Below are 26,923 nucleotides of genomic sequence, written 5' to 3'. Positions count from 1 at the left end.
TGCAATTGAAATATGCTTATATAAATTCAAATTACACCACATGGGAAACCACTGTAGTTATGTCATGGGGCTTAGATTTTCTGTTGTGTGTAAATAAGCATATTCCCACATCAGGCATTACCTAATGCTTTTTTTCCAATTCACCTTTTTCTGTTTTTTTCTTCTCTGCACACTGAATCAGAGATGTAATATTATTTTATTAAGATAAGCAGCATTTTAAAAAGTTACTCTAACTTCTCATCTTTAAAAATAAATTATCAGTTTTTATAGTACAAGTTATTTAATATGGACAGAAATATGTTGAGATAAGCTATCTTATTCAAGACAAATAAAAACTGCAGAGTAGAAATGGAATTTATTTCAAATCTAACTTTCTTATGTCATATCCTACTATGTTTCATAAAGCATGAATTTATAAGGAAAAGATTGTAATATTCTTTCAGGACTCTTGATTGGGAACATGAATGAAAAGGTACATTTTGTGTAAAGGTTATTTATTTATTCATTCATTCATTCTAAATGTTTCTATATCACTTCAAAGATAGTACTATAAATAAAAAGTTATAAAAACTATGAAGCATCAATAACATAAATAAATAAATAAAAAGTTATAAAAACTATGAAGCATCAATAACAATATTTTGAGAGAGAATAATGTGATGTATATATACAGTACCATATGTTTGTATGACTATTTTTATATTAGCTCAAGGTTATTCAATATGTATATTTGCTTCAATACTATAGTGATCAAATAAATAGAATGACAAAATACTGTTCCTTCTGTTTATTTACTCTGATTATAGATTCATACATTACTTTGTGTAGACCTTACCTTTTTTTAGATATAGATGATTGTATGGTTTTGTTTTGTAGTTCCCTTGATAAAGGAATTGTCTGTAGCACACTGTTGTGGCTCCGTTGCCTGAGCCTGGGCTATCGACAGATGCAGACTCTGAGAGTGAGGGAGAGGAGTTGGCAAGGCCTCCTTCTCCAGGACCCTCCTCTCTGGCAATGCCTCCAGAAGACACCAAAGGCCAAACGATAGGCTCAGAGCCAAGCACGTCCCCACAGCCACAGGTGGACAGCGACGAAGAAGGTAAGTGCTGGCTGGACCCGCGACAAAGGCGCAGGGAGAAGCGTGCACAGCAGAAGGGAAGGCGTGCCAGAGATTAGCTGAGTCACTGGACCACACCCCACAGGGTATAAATGTGAGTGTGGTGGCCGATTCAGTTTGTGACGAGCAAAAACTGGAAATACTCCATGATCTCTGCGTTACTGGATTTTGCCTGCTTTATCGGACTGCATTTGGATTAATCCTTGTATTGTTGACACTCTGCCTGTTTTATCGGAATGCTTGCAGTCTAATCTTTGTTTTGTGTGAGTAAAGTCTGAATTGGCAGCTAGCCACTGGGTTGCTGCCAGCTTTATCTTCAAAGAGTTTTGTTGTGTGGCTTATTAACTCTGGGCCATCTGTGGGGGTGCGTGTGGGGTACGGGGACAGACCACACACTGGGTTTTCATATGCCATAACAGGGGTTCTCAACCTTGGTCACTTTAAGATGTGGGGACTTCAGTTCCCAGAATTCCCCAGCCAGGAATTCTGGGAGCTGAAGTCCCCACGTCTTAAAGTTGCCAAGATTGAAAAATGCTGTGCTACAGCATTTCCTACTGGTTTTTGAGAGACAAGATTTCCTCCTTTTTCTACATCCTTAGAAATCCCCAATGATTTCTCTGTAGCCGTCCAAAGATTACTTAGGTACTGCTATCTGCTGAATTAGGAATAGCCTTATTATAGCCTATGCCTAATGCTTCAAAAGTTCCATAATAAAACTGGGGAAAATTACAGACAGGTTGGGCCAATTTCTGGAACTTAGCTAATACTCAAAGCCATCAGAATTGATTATGTATGACTTATTTACAGTTCTTATGGTACCAAAATAATTAACGATTTTACTTGATCACCTATTGTGTCTTTATGGATTTGTTTTTTTTAAAAAACTAAATACTTCTTTTATTTCTAGGTCTCCAGTATAGGCTCCTTTTTAAGTTGTGAATTTGTTTCTCTTACATTATCTTAAGTATTTGGAAATTGCAACCACGTAACAACAATTACAAACCAAAATGATCAACAAAATAACCAAAGTAATCCATTATAGCAGTGATGGCGAACCTTTTTGGCACTGAGTGCCGAAAAGGTCGTGCGGAAACGTCACGTGCATGTGCCCTCGCATTGGGGCCAGGCTCCGGAAAAGCCTAACTTCCAGATTCTAGCACGCATGCACGTCCAATAATCAGCTGGCCGGTATGCATCCGCAGGCCAGTTTTCGGCACTGCCATGCATGTGAGGGGATCACGCTCCAGAAAAGCCAAACTTCCGGGTTCTGGCGCACATGCACACTCAACAATCAACTGGTCGGTGCACATGTGCACACCGGTTTTCTGCACTGCTGCGTGCACGAAGGATAGCTGATTGTCATGCACGCATGCACACCAGAAACCCAGACGACAAACAGGCAAGGCCGTACGTACCGGGTGACATGGCTTTGTGTGCCACTTTGGGCCATCGCCATCACGGCATTATAGAATCTAATGCATAAAAATGACGACTATGCTAATACACGAAAATGACGTCGTTGATTATTCCAAATGCTGAATAAAAACTGAACAGAACATCTCCCAACCTATTCACCAATGTTTACACTCTTTGGCTCTTGTTCCTACTTTGCTCATTACAGTGGTAAAATCTCTTATCCAAAGAGTTTTGTTGACAGCAACTAAATTTGCACAGAGAAGTTCTCTCAATTTTTATTAACTAGCAATTTGGTTACATCAATACTATAGAATGCATTTGAAACAGCTGAAATAAGTCCCTCAAACTCACAGGCAGAAAAAAATATTGGTGGGCAAAAAAGGATCAAGAGACCAGCCTTTCAGTAGAATTTGTTTTTATTCATTAATTAAGACTTTTTTTTGTCTATGAATAAAACTTCAGTTGAATAATCTACTGATTAAATCAATTAGCACCTGTATCTGTAATAATTATGCAGATTTTAGGCAGTCATTAGCTTATCTAGTTTCCTTTAATGAGAATATTATTACCATTTATGTACAGCATCAACAGGAGGAATAATATTGTAGAAAGCCAGAAAGGGTTTTTTTTACCCCTTTTACGTATTTATTATTAAATGTTGGATTGCTCTTTCCTGCAATTACAGTTACTTAATGATCTATTGTGCATGGAAGATATAATTATTCAAATACCCATAGGCATTGGAGAAGACTCTAAGACATGCCTCAATGCTAACAATAAATTCAGGCAGTATGTCGCAATGTTTGCAATTTTTTTTTAAAAAGTGAAAATCCATTTTAATTTGTAAAATTTCCTATAAGTAGGTTCCCATTCATTGGAATTGCATTTGGGATTGCATTTGTGTATTCATTTTCTCACTGACTTCAGTACATGACTCAGCAGAGCTCTTGCTGCATTTAAATATTATGACATTTGAAGACAAATCTCTAAGGAGACTAATTTGCCAAATTTAGATACATGGGAGGCACTCCTTGTTTTACAGTCAGTATGAAAATAGGTATTTTGAAAACATTCAATTACTTTCTGTGTGATACTTTTAATTATTCAATTTCCGAACCTACTCACATCATATTCCACTAATTTCATCAGTCTAGAACAAAGACCTATGATTTCTAGGTAATGTTTTGAATACTTCTGATGTGAAACCTGGCCTTTCACAAACACTCCGGAGAAAAAAAATTGCTTTCGAACTGCTACTAGAAAAAGAGAATGCTGCATGTTTTACTCTAGGAGGATCTGAGGAATAAAATGCCTCCTTTCTGAAAACGTAACAGACTTCTTTTGTTGGAAAGCAAGAACATAGTCAAAGTTTAACTGCCTTCTCAACTAAATAGAGCTTTCCATTCTGTTAATCTTATTTCTCTTTATCTCTTCTCCTTCCTTCCCGTGACCTTTCTTTGAACTGTATGTAAAGCCTACTGAAGCCTACTTCAGTTGAAAGCAATGATTTAAATGCAATGCAATTATAAATGAAATTGAATTAATTTTAATTTTGTTTTCATCAATTTTGACTTCTTTCATTTAGAGCAGCTCACAAACATTGGAAAGACAGAACAATCCTTAAAATATACTTGAGACAATATACTTTCCCTGTATATATATATATATATATATCAATGCATATATCAATATAAAAATCACAGTTTGTCACTGAGCAGGGAAGCTTTCTTATGTTCCACCTCGGAGAGAGTTGATTGTGAAGAAACACAAGAAAGGCCCTTCTTGGCAGAGGCACTGAAAGCAACACATGGAAATTAGATTGACACACATTTAATTCAGTGGTAAAATCTATTTTTTTTTACTACCGGTTCTGTGGGTGTGGCTTGGTGGGCGTGGCAGGGGAAGGATATTGCAAAATCTCCATTCCCACCCCACTCCAGGGGAAGGATACTGCAAAATCCCCATTCCCTCGCCACTCCTGGAGGAAGGATATTGCAAAATCTCCATTCCCACCCCACTCTGGGGTCACCAGAGGTGGTATTTGCTGGTTCTCCGAACTACTGAAAATTTCCGCTACTGGTTCTCTGAACCGCTCAAAATTTCTGCTACCGGTTCTCCAGAACCTGTCAGAACCTGCTGGATTTCACCCCTGATTTAGTTTCAGCACAAGGTAGAGCTGTGTTATTCTCCTAAATTCTAGATCTCAATGAAAGTCTACACTGTGGTTTTGTAAAGGCTGTTTTTGTGTTACTGTTTCTACTGATTATATCGCAACAGAGTTCTGTTGACATAGACAGATAATATACATTTATATATTGAAATATAATATACAAATAAAACACTCCATGCTGTCCTCTAGGGCTGCACATCACCATGGAAAGTTAACCAAGTTTAATAACCTAACACTCAAATACATTGGTCTATTCAAATTGATTTCTACTTAAACTGACCCTGGTATGATTCTAAGGAACTCAAAGTGCGTACCAACCATCACACCAGATTGATTAGCAAAACCAATATTCATAGTTGTGGGAGGATCTGTTACAATTTTTATGCCTGTGTGATTTCTCTTTCAATATCAATTGCTCTGAAAAGCTCTACTCTAGCTGACAAGATGAAGTTGTACAATCTCATTCAACAAAATGATCTTGCTGTTGACCCTTGTACTAACTTTGCTATTAAGCAAAAACAGGCACATTTTCAAATATTGATTCCAACTAATGTCTGATCCTAACAGGCATGATCGTATCAATGGTCCAGTATAATAGAAGGAGTGTCAGAGTTAAACAGAATAGCTTTAGATAAGATCACAATCTTCCTCACAATGATGCGATGGCATCAAGGACTTGGTATAGCGTTCAGGGTAATTATCATTAATAGATATTGGCAAACAGGAGAGAACAGCTGCTACCAAGACATAAACAAATTTCACTAGGATAGAATAAAACAAGTTTTATCAAGGTTGCAGCAATAAGACACAAGATATATAAGACAGGGAAGAGTCAGCATGTTCATTCCTCAAATTTCAAAGGATCGATATTCAGTCAGAAGAAGGAAATCCTGAACGAAAACCTCAGTGTTAAGTCTCAAAAGCCCTATTCCTTTCATGTGGGGAATTTGCCACAGCCAACTTGCTATGGACAATTTAACAATTCTATTTAATTATTTAAAATAAAAATTTTAAAAAAAATTGAATTTTTGCCATTCACATTTCATTCTGTCCTCCCATAGATGGGTGGGTGGGTGGGTGGGTGGGTGGGTAGATAGATAGATGGATGGATGGATGGATGGATGGATGGATGGATAGATAGATAGATAGATAGATAGATAGATAGATAGATAGATAGGTGGGTGGGTGGATGGGTAGGTAGGTAGATGGGTGGGTGGGTGGGAGGTAGGTAGGTAGGTAGGTAGGTAGGTAGGTAGGTGGATGGATGGATGGATGGGTGGGTGGGTGGGTGGGTGGGTAGGTAGATGGATGGATGGATGGATGGATGGATGGATGGATGGATGGGTGGGTGGGTGGGTGGGTGGATAGATAGATAGATAGATAGATAGATAGATAGATAGATAGATAGATAGATAGATGTGCTTCCCTGGAAACATAAACTGGCTTCATATCCACTCTCTGTGCCATTTTCAATATGAATTGGAGCCACGGTGGCACAGTGGTTAGAATACAGTACGGCAGGCTGCTTCTGCTGATCACCAGCTGCCAGCAGTTTGGGTCTCACTGGCTCAAGGTTGACTCAGCCTTCCATCCTTCCGAGGTCAGTAAAATGAGGACCCAGATTGTTGGGGGCAATATGCTGACTCTGTAAAACCACTTAGAGAGGGCTGTAAAGCACTGTGAAGCGGTATATAAGTCTAACTGCTATTGCTATTGCTATCAAAGGGCTATGATCAAGCCAAACAATTAATAATCCAAACAATAAGGGATGTAGAGTTTCATACAGAAGTCAACAAGGTGTCCCAACATGATAGAATAAGAATAAAGGGTGCATTGGAACCAGCAGATTGTTTAACCTTCTCTAAATTGAGAATAGCATTTTTAAAGCCAGATATAATGTTCTTCCATTAGCACTACTTTAAGGCAGTAATAATAAAATCCCCATAGCAGAATGCATTTGTCCCTGTGGAAATAAGAAAGTTGAAACATCTTACATATATAGTTATGGTGTAAATTTTATATGGGTATTTATATTTTGAGCCTAACAGATAAATTCCCAGGGAAATTAGGGGGGGGGGAATCTGAGTTATCTTCTCCAGAATTTAAAGTTGGCTTTGTGCAGTAGACATATTTGGTGTTACCACAATGAAAATACAACAAAAACTGTGAAAGAATTAATTGGTTTACCAGGAAATTCTCACTTTTACTTCTAATATCACTTTTGGATAGCAGTTCTTTAATAACTAAATTTCTAGGAAATGTTTATAGTATAGATTTTTTAAAATTTCTAAATTTATCATTACTTGGACAGTCAATCTATTAATATAGTATTTGATGTGTAAATGTGTTTGTCTCACTCTGCTATTGTTCTTTTAAATTTGCTGGTCATATTTAAATACTTATTTACTTATTGCTAAAATGATGGCTGTTTTGCCGTTATAGTCAAATGCATCAATTTTTTAAGATCACAGCCTTCAACAGCAATGTTAAAGTCCATCTGGACACATTATTTTAGCTTTTCTGCCCTATTGTGTCACAGTTATGCCAGATAAAATGTAAATTAATGCCAGTGTTTAACTATTGTAAGATACTATGTTTAATGACAAATCTTCCATGTTGCACTCTCAGAGCACTGGAAAAACCTATTAAAGGTTCTTTTCTGAAACTAGCTAGCAAGCTATTACCTCTAATCAAAGTATCATATACTTCAGGGTTTCTTGCCAGTCACACTCCACTATTCAAGAGATTTTTACTGATTGCCTTTCTTTCTTTTTTCTGTTATCTTAATATTGTTACACTGCTGGGTCACTATTCTTGGTTACGCTGTTTGCCTGCTAATAGTTAGAGATGATCAGTTGATGTTTCCTCAATGGGGGTTAATGAAGGCAGATCTTCTTCTGAAACTTCAATTTACCTGCAGAGGCAGAAGATAAGGCTAGTTCTCTTCAATGAAGAGTAAGCTAGGAAAATAGAAGTTTGTACTTTCCACTTTTGAATTCAGATCAAAGTGACTTAAGGAGAGAAGCTAAACTTCAGGGTTGGAGATAGGTTTCTACAAACGTTCTGATGCATTTATATTTACAATTATTTATATTTATGTACAGTATTATCAATTTTCTTTCCTCCTGTTCCTGGCATCCAGGACATAAGCAGTTTACAATGCCTTAAATAGCAATTAACATCAACAAAAGTATCAATTTAAAAACAACATATAAAAACCATAAAATAATAAGTAAGAACAAAGGCACAAAATTCCAGAGTCAAATAAATATGTTATAAAGTACATAATTTAAAGAAGGAATGCATTTTATAAAAACAGGGGTTTGACCATATATTAAAATCATTCAGTAAAGTTAAATCTATACATCAGGAAGGAGGGAATGCTATGCTTTTGATAAGCTCTGTCTGAATTTTTAGTCTGATTGTAAATTTATAAATAAAGGAATGGGGATTTTATTCTATAAAAGTATATGATATATTTAGTTGATTTTATAAAGTGCTAAAACTTAATTAGTACAATAATTCTGTTGTGAATAGTTCTTTCTCTCTGATCACGCTTTAACTTTCACACTAGACCAGGGGCTACCAGACCTCTGTAGCAAAAATTTGGATGTCCACAAGACAGCAGCAAAGAGAATTTCTGATTTCTTTTTGCTGCCATCTAATGGTCATCTAGGGTATGGCTAAGATGCTGAGCTTGTAGATCGAAAGGTTGGCAGTTCAGAAGTTCAAATCCCTAGTGCCGCGTAACTGGGTGAGCTCTTGTTACTTGTCCCAACTTCTGCCAACCTAGCAGTTCGAAAGGATGTAAAAAATGCAAGTAGAAAAATAGGGACCACCTTTGGTGGGAAGGTAACAGCGTTCCATGCGCCTTTGGCGTTTAGTCATGCCAGCCACATGACCACGGAGATGTCTTCAGACAGCGCTGGCTCTTTGGCTCTGAAACGGAGATGAGCACCGCCCCCCGGAATTGGGAACAACTAGCACATATGTGCGAGGGGATCCTTTACCTTTAATGGTCGTCTAGATTTTGGCAGATCCAGTCTTGTGGTTCTATTTAACCATTGATATTAAAGTTTCTTTCTCCTTAAATGTATATACAGGACAAAGGATCAGAACTACAGAACCAATTAAAGTGTTTATCATACATGTAGAGCAGGGGTGTCAAACTCAAGGCCCAGGAGCCGGATCTGGACCACGGGGTACTTATATCTGGTCTGCAGGGCTGCCCTGGAAACAGCGAAGGACCAGCCTGCAGTGCTTCTGCCAGCAAAAACAGAGCTCAGGAATCCGTTTTTCCTTGCAGAGTGCTCGGGCCTCCACAGGCATCCCTGACATGAGTGACATCAAGGTGGCCATGCCTACCCTGGCCACACCCATCCTGGCTCCCCAAGGTCAAACACAACCCTGATGTGGCCCTCAGTGAAATCGAGTTTTCTTTCCTTACAGCAATGCAGACTCTCCATGTAGGAATTCTCTATATTGGAAAACCTTTGGAAGGGGCAGATCCCACTCTTATTCCAGTTGCATTAGTTAATTATTTGTTTCCAGAAACCATTCAAACTCCTGGTTATGACTTCAAAGTTTTTGGCATCTGAAATCTAGCTATATACCTAAAACAGCTGTATACCCGAAAACAGGCAGCAGTCAGGTGTAACATAAAGGCTTGGCTTTTTCCCAATGGTGGTGTTATTTTAATGAATTTTTGAATTGATGCTTATCGTTTTGGAATGGTTTTTAAAAGTTCTAGTTGTATATTCTGTAGTTTTATCAGCTTGAATGAATTAGGATTGATTGCAGATAAATTGTGAACTGACCTCTTGCACAAATGCTGAAACAGATGCTATCATATACCTTCCTAATATAATTATTTGGGTATTGAATAAAAATAGATAGAGAAATCTGTTTTACCCACCAGATTGTCTCTGACTAATATAGCATATGATGTCCACTTTGTAATGTTGTTTTCCTGATAAGAGGCTGCCTTTGATTTTGTTGTACATATTTGAATAATATAATTTTAAGTAATAAAACTGAAATTCTGAACAGTAATTAACATCTTGAATGTACTTTTCATCTCTCATCTGTAAATAGCAGTGAATATTGCTTGGAAATCTTCCTAATTTGCTGTTTACATTTATTTTATGATTTTTAAAAAATGCCAAAATAAACCACCCTTCTTGGTTAAAGATCTAAAAGAAATTATGTCCTGCCAAAATAGATGATCTGTTACTTCTGTCCCATACTTGGCAATACATGATACTAGATCTTCCAGATAAATAAATAAATAAATTAACACAAAGAAAAGGCTGAAAGAGAAACCTGGATATATTCCAGTTGCTCTCGGAACTGCAGATACAGATAGGCTCCCAGCCAAGTCCTAAATACCTTGAATATCCTACAATATCTGGCTGTCCATTCTTAGATTCCTAAAATCAGTACAAGACTGAGTTACTTCCTGTCAGACACAAATAACCAGGAGCATTTGTTGAGTTTGAAAGTGCAAAAGAGTGTATTACTGCTACTTATACATAAGAATCTAATCAATTAGCATCAAAGCTGAAGCGGCACTAGATAAGGGCTAACTGAATTTGGGGGGGGGGGTGGACTTGGGTCTCTTTTGAAATGCAATGACTCCAAACTGATGACATGTTTAATCCCACCTTCCATCTCAGTCTGCTCTTCTCCTACGCTTTTCTATAAGTGTGTATGAGGGGTGGGGTGGAATTAAACGATTCTTTGTCTAGAAGAAAAGACATCTAAGGTGAGATATAACAGAGTTGCTAGCAAATTATTATAAACAGCATGGGGAAAGTTAAAAAAAGTTCTCATATTACTACACAACATAGGGTCAAAACATAAAAGGAAAATTAATTCTTTAAAATTAATTAAAGCATACAATAAAGAATGCAAAAACAACAACTGAGAAGCAGAAGTTGAAAAATAGTTGACAGTCTTATAATGTACCGATATTTAAACATATTGAAACTGAAAGTAAGTTATTTGATCTGTAGACAATAGGTGTGCTAAAGATATTAAAAAAAGAAAGACAAGGAATTTGCAGCAAGTTTCAATTAGTCTTTAACTTCTCTTCTTCTGCAGAAGATGAAAACCAAAAGGCCTGTAAAAAAATTGACCAGGTCCAGGGATACTTGACTTCTAATCTGCCAATTAACTAACCTTCAGCCACGCAGTCTCTCTCAGCCCTAAGAAGAAGGCAATGGCAAACCACATCTCAAAATGTTGCCTAGAAAACTGCATGGACTTGTCCACGATTCAGAGAAAGTGAAAACAAAAAGAAATCTTACCATTTTAATTGAAAATCTGTAGTTTTCTATAATGTATCCACAATATATTTAGCAATATTTATATTACTAAAGTACACTATAGTACATTATATAAAACAACAACTATAATAATTGGTATTTCTTTTAGGCACTCCTATTCATCTTTGGTTCTTAAAACCTACTGGTGATCAATGCAGCCACTTCAAAATTAATATTATTCTAGTTAAGTGGAATTATTCTACCAGTCATTTCACTACTGCATTTTCTACCAGCTGCAGCTTCTGGGTCATGCTTAAAGGCAGCCCCATGTACAATACATTACAGTAGTCCATCCAAGTTACCATCACCAGATCACTTTGGGGAAGTAAGGTGTACCAGCCAAAGCTGAGTGAAAGTCCCTCTAGAACAGGGGTCTCCAACCCCCAAATCACGGCCCTCTACTGGGTCATGAGCAGTTCAGAACTGAGCCACGGAAGTGGGGGATGAGTGCATTTGCACATGCTCATCCCCACTTGCATGAGCAGCCAGTGAGTGTATGTATACATGCTCCATTTGTGCAAGCAGTGGGTGCGTGTGCCTGCAGCTCATGCAAATGGAGCTGCGAGCATGTGCGTGTGCTTGCTGGCTGCTCGCACGGAACCATCCCTTCTCCCTCTCCCTCTGCCAGTCCGCAAAGCCAGAAAGGTTGGGGAACTTTGCTCTAGCAGCTTCCACTCCTGCTTTAAATAAGAGAACCCCATGGCACCAGCCAATTTACTAGCAAACATGCCAAGGATTGTGTGGTAAGCAGATTATTCCTATTATCTTAATACTGAATATTAATTAAAATAAACAGTTCCAATAACTGCTCAATCATTATCCTATTAAAAACATCAATATAACTTTCTGCTGATTTTCACTTATTGATCTTCTGAAATACAGATACATCTCCACTTATAACCTCAATTGGACCTGAATTTCCAACGCTAAGCATAGTGGTTGTTAAGCAAGTTGTGCCAAGATTGCCAAACAGAGGCTGTCATATTTTGGTCATGTCATGAGAGCTGACTCACTTGAAAAGTCACTCATGCTGGGAGTGATCAGCGGAAAAAGGAGAAAGGGCCACCGCAGTACTGCTGAACACTATGAAGGATGACACTGGGATGACTGGTAGCAGATATGAAGGAGGCGTGCAAAATGGAGCAGAGGGACATGGAGAGTGCTGATACACAGAGTGGCCAAAGATCAGACACGACTGAATGGTGGACGATGACGGTGCCCGATTTCACTACTTTTTTCGCCACAATTGTTAAGCAAATCATTACGGCTGCTAAGTGAATCACATGGTCGTTAAATGGACTTAACTTCCTCCATTGACCTTGCTTGTCAGAAGCAACTGGGAAGGTCACAAATGGTGATCACATGACCCCAGGGTGCTGCAACCATTATAAATACCGTATTTTTCAGAGTATAAGATGCACCGGAGTATAAGATACACCTTAGTTTTGGGGGAGGAAAATAAGAAAAAAGCTGATTGACAGGTGGATCAGCCTCCCGGAATACCCCCCAATCAGCTGTTCCCAGAGATGAATTTTAGCAATAGGTTCCTTGGTTGAGAGCTCTGTGCCTTGCTTTTTTTTTTTTTTTTTTTTTGCTTTTTGCTTTTTTTTTCTGCCTCTGAAACTTCTGAAACTGCTTCAGAAAAAAAGCCTCTGAATCTCTGTTTGGGGGCTTCTTTTCTGAAGCTCTGTTTGGGGGTTTCTCTTCTGAAGCTCTGTTTGGGGGCTTCTTTTCTGAAGCTTCATTTTTGATGCTTTTTTCAGCCTCTGAAACCTCCGTTTGAGAAGCTGGGCAGGGCTACATTCGTAGTATAAGATGCTCCCAGATTTTCACCCTGTTTTATGGGGGGGAAAGGTGCGTTTTATACTCTGAAAAATATGGTAAATGCTGGTTGTCGTGTGCCTGAATTTTGATCATGTAACCTTGCAGACACTGTGATGGTCAGTAATGTGAGGACCAGTCGTAAGTCACTTTTTTCAGTGCTTGCAGTAACCTTTAACAGGTGCTAAACTAACGGTTCTAAAATGGAGGGCTATCTGTTTATAATTAATTCTTGAATAATGAAATATGTTTTGATTTCAAGAGGCTGAAAGTGTTGCTCCATCAAGTATATGTGGAACACTGAATGCTAGCAGCTGTTAAAGTAGCCAAGTAAGGCTGAGGTATCTGCATATTTCGTATCTTGTCCAAATATAATGCATTCACTGATTTTATCTCTACCGAACTTGTTCCATTATCAAGTTCAAATGGCACAAAAGATAGAGATGTACATATACTTTTTAATCAGGTAATCTCACTGCCTTTATGTTGTCAGGGTACTTAAGCAGCTCAAAAGGCTCATCTTAGTGATAATTACACTTAGGGATGAATTTTTAAAAAATGCACAAGGCAAACTAACAAAATGAGGTTCAACGCTGAGCAACAAACACGATAAATCAACCCCATTTGGCATCCAAGCTGCATCTTTGCATGATACTGACCACTGTAGCTAGTCAAGCATTATTACCACTTCAATTGGGTAGAATGCAAACCCATATCGATTGCTTTTGCTCAATGCAATAATCCCTGTTTTGCTTCTTGGGGACATGGTGGCTCAGTGGCTATGCTGAGCTTGTCGATTGAAAGATCGGTAGTTCAGCGGTTCAAATCCCTAGTGCCGCGTAATGGGGTGAGATCCTGTTATTTGTCCCAGCTTCTGCCAACCTAGCAGTTGAAAAGCACGTAAAAAATGCAAGTAGAAAAATAGGGACCACTTTTGGTGGGAAGGTAACAGCGTTCCGTGCGCCTTTGGCATTTAGTCATGCCAGCCACATGACCACGGAATTGTCTTCGGACAGCGCTGGCTCTTCGGCTTTGAAACAGAGATGAGCACCGTCCGCTAGAGTCGGGAATGACTAGCACATACGTGCGAGGGGAACCTTTAGTTTCTTTGAATAAATCACAGTTAGTGGAGCTCCCATAACAAGCTAAGCCAAAAATAAAGAATCATGGTGGTTTTCAGACCACCTTGACGGACTTCAAATCACATATTAACCGAAAACAAAATACACTTCGACTTAGTATGATTATGAATCCAGAGTTCATTGATATTTCTCAAGAGGATCCTGCATATAATGAGCTTGCAGATACATCATATAATATTTGTGATTATTTATCTGAATAGAGTCACAGGTTCCTGTCAACACAACAAATGAAATTAAAAAAATACAAAGGCTAATGAAAAATCAACAGCAAAGGGGAAAAAAAGCCTGGCAAATACTAAAATCCATTGAGTCTTCCTGCTGTAATTTTAACCCATTGTTTCTAAATGCCTCATTACAAAATTCAGAAGTTTAGAGCCATGAACATAGTTGACAGGGAAGGAGAAAGTATCATTGGCACCTGACTCAGAAAAAGCTACTCAGAATAAATACATCTTTATTTCCTAACCAAGTTTTTTTTTTTTTGATTAGGAAAAACTCATCGAAGTAGGCCAAGAGATGAAATGGACTAGGTACTCGAGCTCCATTGATATAAGCTATAAAATAAGTTTTTTAAAAATAGTTTTTAATAAAGAAAAATCACTTTTTAAAATCAATCTGGTGTAGCAGTTTATCTAATAACCGGGGAACTATGAGTGCTAGTCCCACTTTAGGAATAAAGACAGCTGCGTGACCTTGGGCCTGTCACTTTCTCTCAGCCCTAGGAAGGAGACAATGGCAAACCAATTTTGAAAAGCTTTGCCAAGAAAACTGCAGGGACTTGTCCAGGCAGTCATCGAGAATCAGACGTGACTGAACAGGGAAATTATAGATTCTTAAAAGTTGGCAGCATTTCCCCTTCCCTTCTTCTTACACCAAAGAAGAGTCAAGGTGGTCAGCATTAGCAATAGCACTTAGACTTATATACCGCTTCACAGTGCTTTACAGCCCTCTCTAAGCGGTTTACAGAGTCAGCCCAGTGGTGAGTTGTTCCCGGTTCAGTCCAGTTCTTTAGAACCAGTAGTAAAAGCAGTGGGAGGCTCCGCCCACCCGCCCGGACGTCATAATTGATGATCTGCACATGCGCAGAAGCGCGCACAAGCAAGCTCCTGTTGCAAACCGGTAGTAAAGATAGGTAAAACCCACCCCTGAGTCCGCCTATTGCCCCCAACAATCTGGGCCCTCATTTTACCGTCCTCGGAAGGATGGAAGGCTGAGTCAACCTTGAGCCAGTAAGGATTGAACTCCTGGCAGTGAGCTGAATTAGCCTGCAATACTGCATTCTAACCATGGCTCAATTAACTTTCTTTCTCACGCTGTCTTGTTTCCCCAAGCTGAGATAATGTTTTCCTCTCTATTTATTGGTTGGAGAATACAGTAGGTTTTATGCCAGTGTTTTTTTACTATTATTATTATTATTAATAGTATTTTTTACTATTATTATACTATTAGTTTTATTACTATTATTATTTACTATTATTATTATTATTAATAATAATAATCATGTTCATTTGTATTGAGTGTTGTAAAGTATAGAAAGTCTTTTAATTACGGTGAGTCCAAATTTAATCTATTAATATGTGTGCCTCCAATGCTGCTCCCTTTCTCTCTAACTCTCCTTCTCATACGCTATACTCATAAATGCTTTTACGTGCATATTCTTGGCTGCTGCAAAATCTCTGATAAGGATCAAAGGGGGAACTGTATTCCTTACACTGGAATAAAAGTGTCCCAAATATCAATGAAATATCAATGTTAGGAGGAACTTTCCTGCTTTGTTTGAGCTTACATATAGTACTTACCCATGTTTCTCCAAAAAGAAGGCCGGGTCTTATTTTCTTTTGACCCCCGAAAAAAATGGCTAGGCCTTCTTTTTGGAGGGTTCTAATTATTGACTCAACTTGCGGCGGTGGCATTGAGAACCCCATCCAGCAGGAGCCCGCTGCTGGCCCACTTCTTCTGTGGCCACTTGCCGCAACTTGCACGCATTGCCCCGGCCTTCCAGCAGGCATCTAAAGGCAAAACAGAGACCAGGGCGATGCATGTGAGTGGTGGTAAGCGGCCACAGAAGAAGGTGAAGCAGGTGTTGGAGTGTGCAAGGCCTCGTAAGTAGGGCAGCTCCACCCCTCCTTCTCCATCCTAGCTTATATTTTACCTGTGTGCCTCGCCCCACACCCTGAACCCTGGGGTGGGCGTGGTCTTAATTAGGGCTAATTTTGTAGGTGGGGCTTAATTTGATCACATGCGCTCAGAAATGTGATAGGGCTTCTTTTCAAGGTGGGTCACCTTTTTGGAGAAACATGGTACTATACAACCCAATCAACAACTAAAAAGCCACACACAACCAGGCACCATATAAATACCACATACAGAATAGCCCAAAGCACATATTCTGCTAGAGAGAAGTTGTCCAGAGGATAGGCTCCAGCACAAATCTGAAAATTCGGAAGACTAAACCTCTGGTCCTGATGAGTGGCTGAGATTGGATCCTTACATAAAGTCCTCAATTTACGCCACAATTGGGATTAGAATTTCTATTGCTAAACAAGGCGGTTGGTAAGCGAGTTCTGCCAGATTTTATAATTTTTTGCCATGTTTGTTAAGCAAATCACTGCAGTTGTTAAGTGAATCACACAGTTGTTAAGCAAATCTAGCTTCGCCTGTTGAATTTACTAGATGGAAGCTGGCTGGGAAGGTTGCAAATGGATCACCACTGCAAATTCATGCTAGTTGCCAAGTTCTCAAATGTTGATCATGTGACCATTGAGATATTGTGGCAGCTGTGAGCTCAAGTATTGGTGGTAAATCACCTTTTTAGTGCTGTTGTAACTTCAAACGTTCATTAAACAAATGGTCATAAGTTGAGGACTATCTGCATTTCATTATCATCCATCCTTCCGAGGTCGATAAAATGAGGATCCAGATTGTTGGGGGCAATATGCTGACTCTGTAAACTGCTTAGAGAGGGCTGGAAAGCACTGTGAAGCAGTATATAAGTCTAAGTGTTACTGCTATTATTTGAGTCACTATTGTGGATCTCTTCTATGCATCTTTCCATCATTCTTAAGCAGTGATGGGTTGCTACCGGTTTGCTCCAGATCGGCGGTAGGAGGCTCTGGCCACCCTCCCAGACACCTCTGTGCATACGCAGAAGCATTGTGAGCGAGTGCGCCCATGAGCGAACCAGTAGTGACGGGATTTGAATTCCGCTACAGTTCTTAAGCCTTAATGACTATCCTCACCCCCCCAACTGAAAAATAAAAATAAAAACTTGGGAGTAGGTTCCTCAAGATGTCTTAGTCAAGATTTAAACGAAGTACAGGAACCAAGATGAGTAGGAAAGATAAAATCCACATATTTCTCAACTATCCCATAACAAAGAAACACTAGAATTCCATACTACTTCTGAGAAACCTTTCCCCATAAAATCAATTTCAATTCAAGATTATTATTTCCTCAAATTTGAAACCTGTTGGAACTTAGTATCTGTGCAACAGACCAATATAATCCTATTATTAAGATCTGTTGAGAATTTGCTTTTACAAACCCGATATATAGACAATGAGAAAAGGTCTATGGAGATTCTCAGTTATTCAGGTCATGGTTGTCCCAATAATGCCTTTCCAAATGGCAACTGGACTCTCTTGGCTTTTTTCCCTTGAAAACATTTCACTTCTCATCTAAGAAGCTTCTTCAGTTCTGGCTGAATGGTGGGGAATGAAAGGTTTTTTTACCAAGAAGGTTCCATACCCATTTGCATTCTAATTCAGATGACCGTGAGAGTACAGATAAACTTCCAAATGGCTTCAACAACACTCAGAGAGCCAAGGATGGGCTTTCAGAGTGCTAACAACTAGATGACTGCTAGGATTATAAATCTTTCCATAACCCACCATTCACCTAGAACTGAAGAAGCTTCTTGGATGAGAAGTGACATGTTTTCAAGGGGAAAAAAAAAGAAAATCCATTTGCCTTTTGGAATAGCACCTTTGGAATATGAGAAAGGGTGTTCTAAATATTACTTATAGAGGCCCAGCAGGTGACAGCAAGCATCGTAAGACAAGCTTGGCTACTCCCCAAAGCTGAGAAGGGAGTCACCCAGAGGTGGTATCCAGCCAGTTCAGACCGGTTTGCCCGAACCGGTAACGGAAATTGCAGGTGGGGCCCACCATCCGGCTCTACGCCATCCTATTTAGGCATGTTTTTGAGGCCGGGCGCATGCGTGGAAGGCAGGTTGGCACACGAAGCACACGCAGCGAATCAGTGGTAAGATAAAACTGATGATGAAACCCACTGCTGGAGTCACCCCTGGTTAGTAATTGATTAGAAATGCATTCAATTTTTAGACTGCATCATATAAAAAAAGGCATTTAACTTAACTGAAAATAGTGAAGAAACACCAGATTTTTCCCCACTATCAATTTACATTGTCGTCTAGAGACATTCAACCATCATTACTTGAGCAAGGTTCAAAGGTACTATCAACAGGTCTAAGTCATGAGAGCAAAATGGCCATAACGTTCCAAATCCATAAAAAAATCTCAGGGTTAGGGTTATCTCACCCTGTTATTTTCTGTTGCCACAGGTCAGAAAAATCACATAAATAACCATCTTTTGGATATTTCCAGTACTTCTTTCCATATTTTGGGCTGTTTTCATTATAACTTGAAAAAAATGTCGTGACACAAAATCAATTTAAATTCAACACTACAATTTAATTGGTTTGGACAACACTGTGAAAAACATTTATGTTTACTTATTCATGTGTTTACTTTAATTGTTTAATATGTAGATCAATCAGCTTAATTGGTGGGAACCAATTTTAATTGGAAGCTATAATTTTAATTATCAGGGTTGAAAATTAAGAGTAACTTGTTTCATTTTTCAACAGGAAATCCATCATAATCTATTCCAGGAAAAACAAGTTCTGTAGAAACTGAAAGACTGGCAAATTAAATATGATGTACACCTTTTTGGATTATAGCTCACTTTTATCACGCATCAACAGGTATATAGGGTTGTGTATTGCTTCAGATTTTATGCCAAAAGTGTACCCAGAAGGCATGCATGCAGCCGTTGTCTGCAAATCTTTAAAACAGTTGCGGTTTCTAATATTGCTCAGCAATTTCAGCAGTTAGTCTTGCAATATGGAGACAAGCATGACCATATGCTCCAAAACTGTTTTTCCAAATTAATGCATGGTTACATACGTACATGTTTCTTTTTCCTTCGCTGAGCAATTCCATTTTGCAGACCTAGCTGCTTGTCTCCCAAATTTCAGTCCTGTTTGCAGTTGGATGGCAATGAGGCAGGACTGATGTTCAATCTGGACTGACTAATTGTTCTTTAACCTTAATTGCAACCATGCAGAGAAAGCAAGTGTCACTATTTGGCTCCTATGAAGATGGTTCTATCAGTGTCTGCCTGCCTTTTCCATTTAGAGGCTGCTCCCTTCTCACTAATCCCCATGCCTTTCTTTTGCTTTCCCAGATGCTTGTACCCATGGATGCCTACACACACACACATCTCCCATAATAAGTCTTTGCACAAGCACACATCCTTTCATTTTCCCCTTATGGTAACAGCACAGTTCCAATGTTACAACAATCAAAGCAATAGGATCAAGTTGTTCTTTAGCTCCTATGTTTCTCTGTAATTCCATGGATTTTTTTTTTTTTTTTTTTGGTAAGGAAGAATTGATAGTTCAGTTTCAAAGGAACAAAGCAGCAAGGTTCTTAAGTTTCAACTTAAATATGTTTTTCAATAAAAAATAATAATAAAACAGAATGAAGTCCTGAAAACCATTTGCTCTGAAATGATGGAAGCATGCAGGTCACAAAATAGTCCAGAACCAAAGCTGGAAAAACACAAGTGTGGAGAGTATTTGTGATGGGCTGCAATTGGGAAGAGACGATGTCAACAATTTTTGCACTCAAGAACCTGTGAGCAGCCCATATTGGGGATTGGTCTAGCAGAAAGTGTGAATCTGCCACTCTGGCCCACACAAGTTTATATCTTGACACATCTATTTGTTTTTCACATGTATTGCCAGCTGTGGCATTTTATCGTGCCAGGAAATAAGAAGGAAAATATTCTAGCATTCCTTAGGAAAGGAATTATATTTTTTTTCCTTTCGTTCTGTTGAGTTGACATAGATCTTGAGATTTTGAAAAACTAGCAATTTGTTATTTTATTTATTTGTTTATTTTTATATATTTATTTATTTAAAGGGAGATGTTAAACCTTTTTCAGTATACTGATAAGATAAGAAGTGGATTACTCTATTGTTATCAAAATCATAGTCACATTTATAGAAAACTACAAAACCATATTGTTTCATTCCTGCTTGGATTCCATGAAATTTTACACTTTCATTCTCCCTCTTGCCCTTGAATAGAGAATCTTCAGAGGATATATTTATGCTATTTTTGCAAGTGAGGCCCAGTTGACATACAAATGCCATTTTGTGAGTTGGTGTAGACACGATAACATGAATTGTCAGTACAGATCTCGTCTAACACTCAACAAGTGCTAAATACTAGCATGAATCAAAGTACGCTAGGAATGTTAAGAAGGCACAACTTTGCTGAGATGCTTAGCAATTTGTAAAGGTCAACATGAAAATCCTGCACACTGCTTTCATTATTAGATCTGTAAGAGGAAAAAGTATTTATAACTTTATCAACCTTACCGAGATTTATCAGTGGATAGGACGTTATTTGATAGGTATGTATAAAATATGTATCTCCACGTATTGCTCTTTGATGGATTAAAGACATGAGAGCAGACAACCCTGTCACAGGAGGAGGTAGATTTTTTTGTGATGCCTGACCCCTTTCACAAACATTTCAGCATTTAACATGTACCTATGATGTGTCCTTTTCTTTGTGACTCCTAATCAGGGCCCACGTATCTGTCAGGAGGTAGAATCTAGATTGAATTTATTCCCTGAGGTAGGTGCTGCCACTAGATCAAAAAGCAAATACTTGGTATCCTTAAAATGCAATCCAGCTGCTCCTACACCTTGAATCTGAGGCTGAAACCCCAGGAAAAATGATGCTTATAAATAATAAAAAAATCTTTCCCAAAAGAAATGTCTTCAGAAGAATAATAAGTGAGTGGATAAGGATTATTTCTAGGTCAATGTACAGGTAAATTTTAAACTCATGATTAGCACTGCTGCAGCATCTGATATGTTCTAATCTTGATAGCAGTGTTTCAAAATTTAAGGGGCTTCCACAAAGAAGAGGGGATCAACCTATTTTCCAAAACACCTGAAGGCAGGACAAGAAGAAATGGATGGAAACTAATCAAGGAGAGAACAAAACTAGAACTAAGGAGAAATTTCCTGAAGGTTAGAACAATTAATCAGTGGAACAACCTGCCTCCAGAAATTGTGGATGCTCCAACACTGGAGGTTTATAAGAAGAGACTGGACAGTCATTTGTCTGAAATGGTACAGAATTTCCTGTTTGAGCAAGGAGGTGGACTAGAAGACCTCCAAGGTTCCTTTCAATTCTGTTATTCTTTTATCTATGTCAAGCCCAAGCCCTCTCTCACACTTGCTTAGGAGAAGCCAAGAGTTATCAATTTGCCATTTTAGATCTACTCACACATTTGGAAGTTGCACCTAATCTATCTATTGATCTACAAACATACATACACAGAGAGAGGGGGGGGGTTGCACATAGAACAGAAAAAAATGTGCTTTATTTCAAATTGGAGCAAACACGCATTTTTTATGGCAATTCTTGTGTGTTTGTTGATGTTATAACATTACATCTTATTAAATGGAAGTCACAGAGATAAATAAAAAAGATTATGTGTGTCCCTGTGGCTAATTGGATTAAATACTAGGACCGAGATTACACAAAGGAACAGCAGTCACCTCAAGAACAAAAGGCTGCTGAACAACCCTGAAACAATGAAAGTTTGAAGTAATTTGCCATTAAAGAAAATTATGCGAATCTGTGTGATATACAGCATTTTGGATATACTGTAGGGTTAGAAAGGAAAAAAAAAGGAATTGTGTTTTAATGTTATTACTATAATAGACCACCTACAACCTGAATGTAGGACTGAATAGGCAGTGAATGACAAAATGACTGTGTTATTCAGATAATGCAAGGTCTTTTTAAAAATGGGAAATTTCTCCTTGAAAACATTTGCATCAGTTTGGAGAGGCTTGCCTTTTGAGAGGGGTAACTGTAATGTAACAAGCAGTGTTCAATGAAAAAATGCTGCAGGAATGTAAAATATTATTTGAAGTACAAATATTCAATGCACTAAAGAACAGGCATATTGCTTGATGCAACCGGAGAGATGCTTTGCTGATATTGCTAAACTGATTTAGTTTCATGATAATGATTGATAATAAATATCACTTAATTAAGATGGTATTAATATTATCCTTTTAATGGAGGGATCAGGTTGTTAAAACTTGTCCGAAACATCAGGGGTGAAATTTACTTACCTTTGCTACCGGTTCGCAAATGTGAAACCGCATGCCTCCTCCACGCATATGCAGAGCCTTCTGCACATGCACAGAGGGTCAAAAATGGGACGTGGTGATGTCCGGGCGGGTGGGCGGAGCCTCCCGCCACCGGCACTACTGGTTCACCTGAGCCAGATAGAACTGGCACAATTTCACCACTGCTAAACATATATCAACATTCATGTCATTCAGGAACTAATGCTATAAAACTATTTGTTTTATAGGTATCCAAGACTGATTTCAAATATCACTTACTTAATCTAGAAATTAGCTGTTTCCTACAGTGAAACAAAGAGTTAATCATGTTTGTGAGAATTGGCTCACCTTTGAGTACATCAAGTAAAAAATGCTTTAGTTGTCTTAGTTTATCAACTACAAAATGCTTCAGTTTAAGAAAGAGTCAAGGTTTAGAAGGCTTTTGACTTGAGCATTGGGCTGGGTTCAGCAAGCTGCAGTTCAGTGGTGAGAAAAGTAAGGTCCTGCACCTAGGCAGGAAAAACCAAATGCACAGGTACAGGATAGACAGTACCTGGCTCATCAAATAGTGCCTATGATAGCAATCTAGATGTCCTGGTGGACCACCACTTGAGCTAGCTGCAGCACACTGCCAAAAAAACCTGAGCTGGTCCTGAGCTGAATCAACACAGGGATAATATCAAGACCAAGCGAAGTGATAGTACCACTCTATAATGCACTGGTGAGGCCACATTTGGAATATTGCATCCAGTTCTGGCCACCACAATATAAAAAAAGATGCTTAGGCCCCAGGAAGAGAGCAGGAAGAACAATGAAAATGGTAAAGGGTCTAGAGGCTACATCTCATGAAAGTATAGCTTAATGAAGAGAAGATTAAGGGGAGCCTTGAGAGCAGTCTTCCAATGCTTGAAGGGCTGCTATGGGGAAGAGGACTCCATAACACCTAAAGGTAGGACAAGAAACAATGGATGGAACCTTGTCAGAGAGAATTCCAATCTGGAATGAGAAAGAATTTCATTGAGAGAAATGAAGTAAGAAAGAGAACTATTAAGCAGTGCAACAGCTTGCCTCCAGGAGCTGTGGGTATTCCTTTTCTGGAGATTTTCAAGAAAAGATTGGACTACTACTTGTCTAAGATGGTATGAGGACTCCTGCCTAGAGCAGGATTGAGTACAAGGCCTCCAAAATCCCTTCCAATCCTATAATTCTATTTATAGGCAAGTTGCATTGAATACAATGAGATTTATTCCACAATACATGCCATGTATTCTTGATTTTTCCAGTTATAAACCCATGTGACGTTACCTTTATGTTTGCAACTTCTTCATGAACCTAAGATGATACTGGTTTACCTGAACTTCAACTCAGTATTCAAATTTGCACTCCATACCACTGAAATATGACTGGTAAAACATTACTGGTACACCAGTTTTTATAACAAATGGTATGTAGCGCGAAGCTGAGAGAAAGAAACATGCACTACAAAGGTGGGGTAAAGGAAAATAAATTTGTTTCACCTTATACCCTTCTTACAGCAATAGAGATGTATGGATCCCATCCAAAAATCTTCATAGGTCAAGGGAGTCCCATACATGCATATTAAATTATCCAAAATAACACATAATAAGAATCTTACATACAGTTAAAAACAATTAAGAAGTAACACACACACACACACTCAAGAAAAAACCCTCTAATTTTTCAAGCATAAAAATTAGACATCTGTCTGTCCCTGTGTAACTAATGGATTTCAGCCTTGAGTCTAATCACGACTTAGTAAATATCTGAGTTGCATTTTGAACTTTGGAAACTTGAGAGTTTCCCAGCACTTTCTCACCAAACTATTTCATTAGGATAACAGCTTTAAATTCCATTTAATATGTTCTGTTGTATCCCACCAGTTCCCCAGACCCAAACAGCCCCTATTTACTCCTATAGATTTTCATCCCAGGCATTGGAATTCTCTTCTCCTTATTGGGCTGATACAGACCTGATTCATCCTCTCTTCTTTCTGACAGGGGCAACAACAACGAGGGGAGAGGGCATGATACAACTACTCATTGTTTCGTTTCAGAGAACCCTGCCACAAGGAATAGATTAACACCAAAAAATAGATGGCTGCAGCCCAAGAAAACCATTTTTCAGAATGCCTCCACTTGATTAATGAAGTCATGGCACCGACCACAGTTGACTTTCATCATGTGCTCTATATTCTTTGCTCCTTCTCCCCTTAGAACTATCAGCTTCAGCCAGGAAAGTTTCATTTTTTCTCCATCATTTTTTTTTAAACATCTGAAGTAAGGAGCACTGAGAATTACGTTGTTGTGAGCCGACGAAACAGCCTTCAGCGGAGTCAGGCACCTTTCACGCTGGTAAAGCTCAACCCAAAATAGGGAGCAGATCAGAGATTCCAGAAATCAGGAATGAGCAGCTCAGCAAAAGATGACTGACCAGATCAGACTGAGTCTGAAAGCTGGGAAGCAAGTGGAAGAGAAGGAGCTTAACAGTTTACAGACTCAGTCTTCGAATATCAGACAGAGTTAACCCATCCTGACTGCTGGCCCCAGGCTCAATGAGAAGTTTCATTTTTTCCCCTTCATTTTTTTTAAACATCTGAAGAAAGGAGCACTGAGAATTATGTTGTTAATATATTTGGGTGGCCAAAGGCTAGCAATGGAGGGCTGTTGTTTTGGTACAACAGAGTCCTGTGCTACCTTCATGACTTGCCAATTGATCATACTATAAACTTTTATATTCCACTACTTCAGATCAATAAAGGAATCGCTTATATCTGTGGGAATGTAAGCTTTGAGTACATAAATGTATAGAGATAAGAAAAGAAATGAGAAAGGAGATTTCCTTTTGCTGAACTTTCATTTCTACTTGATAATATTTTTCTTAGCTCGCTTCCATGGAGCTCTGGACACATGATGATGAGTTTATTTTATATGTGATAACAGAATTATGGGAGAGAAGTAGGAGCTCTTGAAAAGAAGGGTAAGAAGGACAATTGCCAAGGCTGTCCATGAGATGGATCAAAAAAAGGCAAGATAGTATTCACAACTATATGATTGAATTCAACATTTCAACTTTGGGAATGCCTTTCTACATCCATCCACCCACTCACCCACCTGGAAGGTACTCCAAGAATTGTGGAAGGTTTCACACATGAAGTGACTCATCCCAGATATCATTCATATGCAAAATGTTCAGGTTGATCCAGTTAATAAATAATACCAGGCTACGAAAGTATTATTTTTTTTATTTTCGATTTTCCCTTACTAGTATTAAACCAATATGGTCCTGTTATTTGTTTGTAAAGTAAATCAGCATATGACTTTAGAAGTCACAGCACAGGTTTAGCTTGGCCTATTTGAAGGCTGTATAGTTGAAACAACCATCCTCCACCAGCAAGGAATATTCACTGACTCAGTCAAATTTCTTGGTAGGCAGCACTGCCAACAAAAGTTCTTATTGCTTTAAAGATATTTGTTTGTTATGATTTTAATGTTTTAAATGCTGTAAAAGGCCCACAGACATTTGGTTACAAGACTGGTGGCAAACAGGTTCAATAAATAAATAATCTTGTAAATTTGAGATGCAGAAATTATTAAACAAAGGGAGGAAAGACACACTGAACTCCCCGTCTCCACCCTATGAAGTAATAATGCATTGCAAATAACTTGGAAACACAAATAATAGCAATAGCACTTGGATTTGTATACTACTTCATAGTAAACACATTATTAGACTTTCCCTTTTTAAATCAGCTGTTTTCATAATGCAGCAATAAAAATCAGCACTTTATCCATCTTAAATGGAGTTACTCGATCACTGGAATAAGTGATCCTAATTACTTCACTACCCTGAGAACAAAATAAACACTGGTCCTTCCACCACATTATCCCAGTACACCTCATCCTTTACTTCTGAGCTATAAAAAAATCTAGTATAGGAAGTCAAAGAATACAAGTTTGCAATCAGCTGTGGCTTCTGTTACTTCTGATAGCTTCAAATCAAGATAACATGAACTTCAATTCATAAAAAACTCAGCTCATGGTAAATGAGTTCTTTGTTGTGTTTGCTGCAGTGTTTCTCTAGAGTAGCCTTTCTCAATGAGGTTCAGGAGTTCCTTGAGAGACCATGCCACCTGTGATAGAGAAATTTTATGTTTTTCAAATAAAAATGAATGAAAATAAGTGTCAGACTTTTATTATTCATTTTAGGTGCGTAATTTTTAAGAACTCCATCATTTATTATATCACAAGACATCAACATAAACCTTTCAAACTGTTTGAATGCAAAATCTTCTAAAACAGAATTGATCTCATCCTGCAATCTGTACAGTTCAAAAATGAAGCAATAGCCTTTAATACTGTCCTTTAAAGCCCTACTGTATTCAAAGATAAAATTCATAAAACACTGAGGGCAGTTTACAATGCTTTCTTCTTCACCTGCCCTCCA

The 26,923-nt window shown here is 38.4% G+C and overlaps 1 protein-coding gene and 1 long non-coding RNA gene across 4 annotated transcripts in view; one reads left to right on the top strand and one right to left on the bottom strand.

The window, feature by feature from the left end:
- Positions 1-18,944, top strand: part of LOC148114946 (uncharacterized) — a 66,572-nt gene extending 47,628 nt beyond the window's left edge. Inside the window, exon 3 of the long non-coding RNA XR_015733428.1 lies at positions 18,881-18,944. This is a non-coding gene — a long non-coding RNA (uncharacterized LOC148114946). The remainder of the gene's footprint in view (positions 1-18,880) is intronic.
- Positions 1-26,923, bottom strand: part of ZFPM2 (zinc finger protein, FOG family member 2) — a 339,422-nt gene that overhangs the window by 155,802 nt on the left and 156,697 nt on the right. The window lies entirely within an intron of this gene.

The sequence above is a fragment of the Pantherophis guttatus genome, chromosome 3 (assembly GCF_059756535.1).
Source record: "Pantherophis guttatus breed Tessera chromosome 3, ASM5975653v1, whole genome shotgun sequence".
NCBI lineage: Eukaryota > Metazoa > Chordata > Lepidosauria > Squamata > Colubridae > Pantherophis > Pantherophis guttatus.
Note: the sequence above shows the minus strand (reverse complement) of the source record. Positions and strands in the feature narration are given on the sequence as shown.